The sequence below is a fragment of the Nicotiana attenuata genome, unplaced genomic scaffold (assembly GCF_001879085.1).
Source record: "Nicotiana attenuata strain UT unplaced genomic scaffold, NIATTr2, whole genome shotgun sequence".
Lineage (NCBI taxonomy): Eukaryota > Viridiplantae > Streptophyta > Magnoliopsida > Solanales > Solanaceae > Nicotiana > Nicotiana attenuata.
The window spans coordinates 204,788-216,010 of NW_017671994.1; the positions used below are offsets into that span (position 1 = coordinate 204,788).

Below are 11,223 nucleotides of genomic sequence, written 5' to 3' on the forward strand. Positions count from 1 at the left end.
CCGGGACCTCAACCAAACATGACAACCAATCCTAAAACATCATTCAAACTTGTTCAAACCTTCGGAACGCTCAAAACAACATCAAAACACCAATTTAACATAGGATTCAAGCCTAAGAACTCCAAAAACTCTCAAATTACGCTTTCGATCAAAAAGTCTATCAAACCTCATTCAACACTACGGAGCTACTCCAACTTCCGAAATTCCATTCCGACCCCGATATCAAAGTCTCACTATCGAACCAGAAACTTCAAAAATTCCACTTTCGGCATTTCAAGACTAAATAAGCTACGGACCTCCAAAACACAATCCGAACACGCCCCTAAGTCCGAAATCACCCAATGGAGCTAACGGAACCGACGAAATTCCATTCCGAGGTCATCTTCATACTGCTCCGACTACGGTCCAATTTCTAAAGCTTAAGCTCTCTTTTAGGGACTAAGTGTCCCAAAACACTCCGAAATTCAAAACAAAACATCCCGACAAATAAAAATAGCAGAAACAAACACGGGGAAAGCTGTTTATAGGGGATCAGGGCGTTAATTCTTAAAACGACCGGCCGGGTCGTTACATCCTCCCACACTTAAACATTCGTTCGTCCTCGAACGATCATAGAGACATACCTGAAGTAGTGAAAAGATGAGGGTAACGGCTGCGCATATCCTGATCGGTCTCCCAGGTCGCCTCCTCGACCGGCTGACCCCGCCACTAAACCTTCACTGATGCAATGTTCTTTGACCTCAGCTTCCGAACCTGCCTATCCAATATTGCCATCGACTCCTCAACATAAGATAGATCCTTGTCCAACTGGACTGAACTAAAATCCAACACGTGCAACGGATCACCGTGATACCTCCGGAGCATCGAAACATGAAATACCGGATGAACTCCTGCCAAGCTGGGAGGTAAAGCAAGATCATAAGCAACCTCCCCAACTCGTCTCAATATCTCAAAAGGACCAATAAACCTCGAACTCAATTTCCTTTTCTTCCCAAATCTCATAACGCCCTTCATAGGCAAAACGCAAAGCAAGACCCGCTCTCCAACCATGTAGGAAACATCACGAACCTTCCGGTCCGCATAACTCTTCTGTCTGGACTGGGTTGTGCGAAGTCTATCCTGGATCACCTTAACCTTCTCCAAAGCAATGGCAATGGCAAGAACTGATCCCAAGAACCTCCAAACTCTATCACGCACGCACGGAGCATATCCTCAAGAATCTGAATAGTGCGCTCGGACTGTCTGTCCGTCTGAGGGTGAAAAGATGTGCTTAACTCCACCCAAGTACCTAACTCATGTTGTACGGACCTCCAGAACCGTGATGTGAACTGAGAACCTCTATCTGAAATGATGGAAACTGGAATACCATACAGACGGATAATCTCCCGGATATAAATCTTCGCCAATCGCTCCAAAGAATAGGTAATACACACAGGAATGAAATGCGCGGACTTGGTCAACCGATCCACGATCACCCAAATGGCATCGAACTTTCTCAAAGTCCATGGGAGCCCAACTACAAAGTCCATGGTGATCCGCTCCCACTTCCACTCCGGAATCTCTATCTGCTGAAGCAACCCACCCGGTCTCTGGTGCTCATACTTCACCTGCTGACAATTGAGACACCGAGCTACAAACCCAACTATAACTTTCTTCATCCGCCTCCACCAATAGTGCTGTCTCAAATCCTGGTACATCTTCGCGGCACCCAGATGGATGGAATACCGCGAACAATGAGCCTCCTCTAGAATCAACTCTCGAAGCCCATCAACATTGGGTACACAAACCCGACCCTGCATCCTCAATACCCCGTCATCACCAATAGTCACATCTCTGGCATCGCCATGCAGAACCTTGTCCTTGAGGACAACAAATGAGGATCATCACACTGATGCTCCCGGATACGATCAAACAAGGAAGACCGAGAAACCACATAAGCAAGGATCAGACTGGGCTCCGAAAGATCCAATCTCACAAACTGACTGGCTAAGGCCTGAACATCCATCGCCATGGGCCTCTCCGCTGCTGGTAAATAAGCCAAACTCCCCAAACTCTCCACCCGGCGACTCAAAGCATCGGCCACCACATTGGCCTTGCCCGGGTGATACAAAATAGTGATATCATAGTCTTTCAGCAGCTCTAACCACCTCCTCTGGCGCAAATTAAGATCCTTCTGCTTGAACAGATGCTGCAAACTCCGGTGGTCAGTATAAATCTCACAAGGCACACCGTACAAATAATGGCGCCAGATCTTCAAGGCGTGAACAATAGCAGCTAACTCGAGATCATGGACAGGATAATTCTTCTCATGTACCTTCAATTGTCTGGACGCGTAGGCAATCACCCTACCGTCCTGCGTCAATACCGCTCCAAGGCCAATCCTCGAGGCATCACAATAGACAGTATAAGACCCCGAACCGGTAGGCAATATCAAAACTGGGGCTCTAGTCAAAGCTGTCTTGAGCTTCTGAAAGCTCTCCTCACACTCTTCCGTCTACTGGAACGGAGCACCCTTCTGGGTCAGTCTGGTCATAGGTGCTACAATAGATGAAAATCCCTGAACAAATCGACGGTAATAACCCGCCAAGCCAAGAAAACTGCGGATCTCTGTAGCTGAGGATGGTCTGGGCCAACGTCTGCACTGCTTCCGACTTTCTTCGGATCCACCTTTATTCCCTCACTAGATACTACGTGACCCAAGAATGCCACGGAATCCAACTAAAACTCACATTTTGAGAACTTAGCATATAACTTCTTCTCCTCAAAGTCTGAAGCACTGTCCTCAGGTGTTGCTCATGATCTTCCCGACTCCGGGAATATACCAGAATGTCATCAATAAAGACAATGATGAATGAGTCAAGATATGGCCAGAATACACTATGCATCAAGTGCATGAAGGCTACTGGGGTATTGGTCAGCCCAAATGACATAACAAGGAACTCGTAATGACCATACCGAGTCCTGAAGGCAGTCTTCGGGATATCTGGCTCCCGAATCTTCAACTAATGGTAACCTGAACGCAAGTCAATCTTAGAAAACACCCGTGCACCCTGTAGCTGGTCAAACAAATCATCAATACGAGGCAAAGGAAAACGGTTCTTCACTATAACCTTGTTCAACTGGCGATAATCGATACACATGCGCATAGGACCATCCTTTTTCTTCACAAACAAGACAGGAGCACCCCAAGATGATACACTGGGCCGAATGAAATCTTTATCAAGCAATTCTATAACTGCTCCTTCAACTCCTTCAACTCAGGAGGAGCCATACGGTACGGAGGAATAGAAATGGGCTGAGTGCCCAGCAGCAGATCAATGCCAAAATCAATATCTCTATCGGGCGGTATGCCCGGAAGGTCAGCTGGAAACACATCAGAGAAATCCCACACTACTGGGACTGAATCAACTATAGGGGTATCAATACTGACATCTCTCACATAAGCTAGATACGCGTCACACCCCTTCTCAACCATACGTTGAGCCTTAAGGAATGAAATAACTCTACTGGAAGTATGATCTAAGGTACCCCTCCACTCTACTCGCGGTAAACCTGGCATAGCCAGCATCACGATCTTCGCCTGACAATCAAGAATAGCATAATGGGACGACAACAAGTCCATGACCAGAATAACATCAAAGTCTACAATGCTGAGCAATAACAAATCGGCTCTAGTCTAAAAACCACTAAGAGCAATCAAACACGACCAATAAACGCGGTCCACAACAAGAGAATCTCCAACGGGAGTAGAAACATAAACAAGAGAACTCAAAGAATCCCGAGATACGCCCAAATACGGGGCAAAATAAGAGGACACATAAGAATAAGTGGAGCCTGGATCGAATAGAACCGATGCATCTCTATGACAGACCAGGATAGTACCTGTGATGATAGAATCGGAGGCGACAGCCTCAGTACGGGCAGGAAGGGCATAGTATCTGGCCTGGCCTCCCCCTCTAAGACGACCTCTACCTCCCCGACCTCCACCTCTAGCTGGCTGAGCAGGTGGGGCAGCAACTGGTGCTGTGATCACAGCCTGAGAACTCTGCGGGGCACGATGTGGCTGAGAAGTCTGTGAAGGTGCACCCCTCCCAAGTCTAGGGCAATCCCTCACCATATGGCGTGTGTCACCACACTCAAAACAAGCTCTGAGAGGATGTGGTGGCTGTTATTAGCTCGGGCCAGGTCTGCTGGACTGACCACTGGAAACACCTCGTGCAGGAGGCGCACTGGATACTGGAGGTGCATAATAAGGCTCCTGAGGCCTAGGAGGAGCTGGAATACCACTGGCTGCTGGAAGAGCTAAATGAACGAGGCGACTCATATAACCCCTACCATGACGAGCTGAAGCTGGGGCACGGGCACCAGAATAGTGACCCGACTCTCGAGACCTCTTGGCCTCCCTCTCCTCTCTATCCCGAGCATGCATACCCTCTACTCTCCTAGCAATGCTCACCACCTGCTGATAAGAAATATCCATCTCCAACTCCCGAGCCATACTAGACCTGATACTGGGAATGAGCCCCTCAATAAACCGGCAAACCTTCTCGCGAACAGTAGAAACCAAAGCTGGTGCATGCCTAGCCAAGTCGGTGAAACGGACAGCATACTCCGAGACAGTCATAGTACCCTGGCGCAAGTGCTCAAACTCTGCGCGCCAAGCGTCCCTAAGGCTCTGGGGAAGATACTCTCTCGTGAACCTATCTGAAAATTGAGCCCAAGTCAGGGAAGTTGCCTCATCCGGACTGTCTAACTCATAAGCACGCCACCACTGATAGGCGGCTCCTCGAAGCTTAAAGGTAGTGAAGGAAACCCCGCTCGATCCTGATATACCCATGGTACGGAGGATACGATAGCACTCCCCTAGAAATCCCAGGGCATCATCTAATGCTAGTCCACTGAATGTAGGAGGTTGATACTTCTTGAACCTCTCATGCCTCTTCTGCTCCTCCTCTGAAGCTAATGCCCTCTCCTCGGGCTGAGCTTGGGCTATAGGCTGTGTCGGTACAATCTCTGGGATCTGCTCAGCATGCACTCGCTGCTCAGGAGTGCGGGCGGCGGGAGTTTGTGCTCCTCCCCCAGCCTGGGATGTGGCTGCAGTAAGGGGAAGTAACCCTGCCTGAGCTAGAGTGGTGTACATAGTCATAAACTGCGCCAGAGTCTCCTGGAGAGCTGGAGTAGTAGTAGCAATAGGCGTATCAGGTGTCTGGACTCCGGCTGGAATACTGGTGGCACCTCGGTGGCAGCTCGCGCGGGTGCTCTGGCTGCACCACGTGCGCGTCCTTGGCCTCTACCCCGGCCCCGGCCTCTGACGGCTCCAGTAGGGGGCGCGGGTGCCTGATCATCTTGGGTAGCACGTGTCCTCACCATCTGTGAGAGAATAGAAGATGGAAGTTTAGAATTGTGATATCAAAAATCTCGCACGACAAGGAAATCAAATGAAGTGGAATTTTCCTAACAGTTACATAGCTTCTCGTAGATAAGTACAGACGTCTCCGTACCGATCCGCGAGACTCTAATAAACCGGCATGTGATTCATGACTCCTATGAACCTAGAGCTCTAATACCTAACTTGTCACAACCCCAGTTCGCCCTCCATGAACAATCGTGACGGCACCTAGTCTCTACGACTAGGTAAGCCTAACAAATTGCGGAAAAAGAAACTACAGAATAAAACTAGCCAAAAACTGCAGAATAACATAATGAAACATTTAAGATGTTGCTCAGCATATACAATACAAACTTCTCAAACTGAAACTACATTTCCCAAAACCCGGAATCTCATGAAATCACAAGCTGTGGAATAACTATAGTGTTCTAACTCCAGAGTGTCTAAACAAAAGAAAAGTACAGAAGGGCTATAACTAAAAGAGAGTAGATAGGGACTTCTCAATCTGCGAACGCGGCAGATATACCTCAAAGTCTCTAGAGATCGCCTCGCATGGCTAACGATATGGCTGAGTCGATGTACCTAGATCTGCACACGGGAAAACATGTGCAGGAAAGGGCATGAGTACACCACAGCGGTACCCAGTAAGTGCCAAGCCTAACCTCGGTCGGGTAGTGACGAGGAAGGTCAGGGCCCTACCGGTTATAAAATATAAAGCAAAGTAAGACAGTGTAAGGTACAACAGTAAAATCAAAACAATATCAGAAAATGAGAAGAAATCAGAGACAAATATACACTCAGTACACAGAAACATCGCCAGGGGATCTCCCGGGATCCCGTCCCGTAGTCCCAAACGTAAATACTCGGGGATCTCTCAGTATCCTCAATATGTGTGCTAGGGATTTCTTGGTATCCTCAATATATGTACTGGGGATCTCTTGGTATCCCGAGGAGCTCTTGGTATCCTCAATATATGTGCTGGAGATCTCTTGGTATCCCGCACTACAGTCAAATCAATATATGTGCAGAGGATCTCCCAGAATACTCATCCGTAGTCCCAAAATATAAACACAACAATATCAAGGAAAGAATCCACAATTTCATTCAAGTCTGTACCAAGAAACAAGGATTTCTATTCTAACATGATGACAGAGTTCACATAAAGTTTAAGCAGATAGGACAATTAATACAATTAAGCATGCTTCCCTAAACTACGCAGTAGGCTTAAAATACAAGTAATGTTCAAGAAGAAGAAACACAGTTAATTTACTTAACGAAAAATCGGTTTCCAACAATTAGCATGTGTACGCACTCGTCACCTCACGTGCACGGCATTCATATAACAACAATACCAAATCCTAGGGGGAATGTCCCCCACACACGGTTAGACAAGCCACTTACTCGAACCAGCTCAATCACATCTATACCACGTTCTTGCCATGAGTATCCGACTCCAAATGGCCCAAATCTATTCAAAGTAATTCCATAATGTAAATAACACTTCAAGTAACTAATTCAACTAATTAATTCTAAGCTAATACGGGATATTAGGAAAAATGACCAAAACACCCCCCCCCCCCCGGGCCCACATCTCGAAATCGTGTAAAAGTTACGGATTATGAACCCCCATTCACTCACGAGTCTAACAATACCAAAGTTATCCTAATCCGATGTCAAATCCCCAATCAAAACTCAAAAATTAGGCCTAAGAACCTTTCCAAATTTTTCCCCAATTTCTCACCCCAAATCCAAAATTAGATGATGAATTCATGTTTAGATTAATGGGTTATAAGCAAAAAGAAGTTAAGAATCGTTACCAGCAAACTCCCTCCAAAAATCTCTCCAAAATTCGTCTCCTACCGAGCTCCCAATTCAATTTTGTGATATGAACTCAAAACCCTCGATTTTGAACTTTATGTTCTGCCCAAACGCGACCTTAATCGCGATCGCGGAAGCTCCCACACGATCACGAAGAGCAACACCACTGACCCCCAAATTAACCCTACGCGAACACAATAATACCTACGCGATTGCGATGTTGCACTGCTCAGCTCTACGCGATCGCGGTTGACCTCACGCGATCGCGAAAAGCAAATTCCACTCCTCAGCTGCCTCACTTCTTCCTCTTCGCGAACGCGGCGTAGTCCACGCATTCGCGATTCAACTTCAGCCAATACTACGCGTTCGCACTCCCTTTCCCGCGATCGCGTAGAATAAAAATCCCCTCTGCCTCATCTAAGCCTTCGCGATCGCGAGCCTCCTCACTCGATCGCGATGAAGAAAAGTCTGTAACAGAAAACCAGCAAAAATCTAATCCTTCTCCAAGTCTAAAAATGGTCCGTTGGGCACCCAAAACACACCCTAGACCTCGGGGACCTCAACCAAACATGCCAACCAATCCTAAAATATCATTCAAACTTGTTCCAACCTTCGGAACGCTCAAAACAACATCAAAACACCAATTTAACATAGGATTCAAGCCTAAGAACTCCAAAGCCTCTTAAATTACTCTTTCGATCAAAAAGTCTATCAAACCTCGTCCGAATGACCTGAAATTTTGCAAGCACGTCACATTCAACACTACGGAGCTACTCCAACTTCCGGAATTCCATTCCAACCCCGATATCAAAGTCTCACTATCGAACCGGAAACTTCAAAAATTCCACTTTCGGCATTTCAAGCCAAAATAAGCTATGGACCTCCAAAACACAATCTGAACACGCCCCTAAGTCTGAAATTACACAACGGAGCCAACGGAACCAACGGAATTCCTTTCCGAGACCGTCTTCATACTGCTCCGACTACGGTCCAATTTCTAAAGCTTAAGCTCTCTTTTAGGGACTAAGTGTCCCAAAACACTCCGAAATTCAAAACAAAACATCCCGGCAAATCAAAATAGCAGAAACAAACACGGGGAAAGCAGTTTATAGGGGATCGGGGTGTTAATTCTTAAAACGACCAGCCGGGTCGTTATAATGATGGGCTGGAAGATGATGGAGCAACAAAAGACGAACCATCATGCTGACTACCATGAAAGCTCGGGGGTGCAGCAGCTGCTGGGCCAGTATGCTAACTACCATGAAAGCTCGGGGGTGCAGCAGCTGGTGAGCCAGTATGCTGACTACCATAAAAGCCCAGGGGTGCAGCAGCTGGTGAGCCACCATGCTGACTACCATGAAAGCCCGGTGAAGATGATGGCATAGAAGGTGTGGGTACAAAGTTAAAAATGGTGTTACTTTGACTGTCTTTGGCAGGCATAGAATAATACTGAACTGAATTATTAGATGGAGGGGGGATAGTGCACATGGTAGATGGCAATGAAGTCGACTGAGGAGGATGAGGAAGAGGATGATTGATATTTGGCATAGTTGAGGAAGTTGGAACAGATTGTTTTTTCTTCTTAGATATCATTTTTTCCTTCCCCTTAGATGCCATATCTATAATATAATCATAACAAAATATAAAACAAAAAATACAACAAGTGACAGTAAATATAAATAATTAAATGACTAAAGAAATAAATAAACAACCTAACAATCACGTGATTAACACATATAATTATAAGAATATACTGATATAGTCTACTTGTAAATAAATCTAAATCGCTATGCGGCAGAAGTAGAGATGCTTAAGGAACTGTCTTGAATAGTGACATTCTTATTCAACTATCTACTAACTGTGATCTAAAATCTAATAGCATAAAACTTAATCTCTAAGTAGAATAAATTTACCAAGTAGGTATTACTTGTCAACTAAATATTCAGAAAAATAGTCCAAATCAATGAAATAGTTTAGTCAACGAGAAAGACCAATAAGTATTCCTAAAAATGTAAGAGACCAACTAAAATTAAGCACTTGGAACTGCTACCCTTGAATTGGTGGACATGGGAATCAACTTGCTTAAAATCTAGATCCAGCAAGAAATTATTTCAAAAGAATAAGAAATGCTTACCTGTAAGTACAAATGTAGAAAATTTCACAGTTAGTTAGAAATTAATTACTCATACACTACTTCATCAAGTAAGAATATCAAGAAAACGGGATAAACTTGAATACCAATTACACAGCAGCAAAATCAGTAACCAAACAAAACTTTTATTGGTACAAAGAATAAAGAATTTCACACTCAGTACCATAAACAAAGAGAAATGGGATTAATAGTATAAAGAACTTCAAGATTTGGGGGGCTTGGTTTCTTGAATTTTTTTTGGCTTAAACTTCACGTGATAGAGTTCAGAGTTTGCAGAGACACCCAAAAATGCTTCTCATTTTACTGGAACAATGATTTGGGTTTGTGATAAATTAATCATGATTATTGGCTTAAGTTAGAGTAGTGCACAAAATTAGAACCAATTAACCAAAGAGGTAATCAATTCAAGTCAGCTAAACAGTGAAAATAAAGAAATTAAAAGCTCGTGCATGATGTAAAAGTGCAAATAATTCGCGTCATGCAAGTTGTACTTGAAGTAAATCTTTGTAGAAGTCCCTAACTCTTACCAAACTCTAAATTAAAGTGCTTTGACTCTCTTATCATATGATATCCATCTCGTAATTTGATAGCAAAACTACACACATGTTCGTCTTACCAACCCTTTATTGAAATTATCATTATTGCTTTTATACGTGTAGACGTAATACTGAACTAATTATGTGAGTAATTAGCAGATTTTTCCATCAAAAAACAAGTCAATTGTAACAACTAAAAGAAAAACTAGAGTTCTTGTTCTTATTTTAACTGCACATTCATCAGTAAGATCCAGAACAACAATAACATAGCAAAGAGAGGTTTTCTAATACCACTATATTGATCCTACTTATGGAAGTTTATCAAGCAGAAGAAATGCAGTTTTTTTTGCTAAAAGATATCTTGAAAATGGAGGAACATGACAAGGTTGAAATCTTGTTAGGAATGGGAGGAGCTTTAGAAGGCTTAGTGAAAGAGCCAATTTGTCCTACTACTACAAAAGCTTCTTTATTAGCAATCTACCACATGGTTAATTTATCGTCGTCTTTCGCCAACAAGAAGGCTCAATCAAGATTTGCTGATGTGGGGTTAGTTGAATTGTTGGTAGAGATGCTTGTTTATTGTGAGAAGAGCATATGTGAAAAGGCATTAGGTGTTTTGGATGGAATTTGCAGCTCTATAGAAGGAAGAAAAAGGGCTTATAGTTATGCTCTAACTGTGCCTGTTTTGGTCAAGAAATTGCTGAGAGTTTCAGATTTGGCAACTGAGTTTTCAATTTCAATTCTATAGAAGATTGGTAAGAATGAGAAGAGGGAAAATGGAGGCGATATTCTTGTTGAAGCTCTAAAACTTGGTGCTTTTCAGAAGCTTTTGCTGCTGCTACAAGTTGGTTGTAGTGAAACAACAAGAGAGAAAGCTAGTGAGTTGTTGAAGTTGTTGAATGTGCATAGGGATAGAGCAGAGTGTGTTGATTCTTTGGACTTCAAGAGTCTCAAAAGGCCATTCTGAACCTTGGTTTAGACTATATATATGCTTAGATACATGTTTCATTTTTACGGTATAAAGGTATACCAAAAAAACAAGAAAATAGGAAAGTAGTTCACAATACATTTTTGATCTATGTTGCTCGGACACTGGAAAGATATTTCTTCGGGTATGTGTCGGATCCTGAAAAAGTAGTACATTTTTTAAGGATCCGATATGGGTGTGGCAATATTTTGGAGAGTTCGCACTGCATAGCTTTTGATTATCATTCTATAGATACATATGCTGATGAATTTTAAGATGCATTATGAATTTATACATTAAATGTTTGGATGGAGGGGTCTTCTCTCCAAGTGATATGTGTATGCTATATATTTGATGTGAG

General features: G+C 43.8%; 1 pseudogene; it reads left to right on the forward strand.

Moving 5' to 3' along the window:
* Window positions 1-8,996: 8,996 nt before the first annotated feature.
* Window positions 8,997-10,978, forward strand: LOC109211233 (annotated as a pseudogene).
* The last annotated feature ends 245 nt before the right edge of the window (window positions 10,979-11,223 follow it).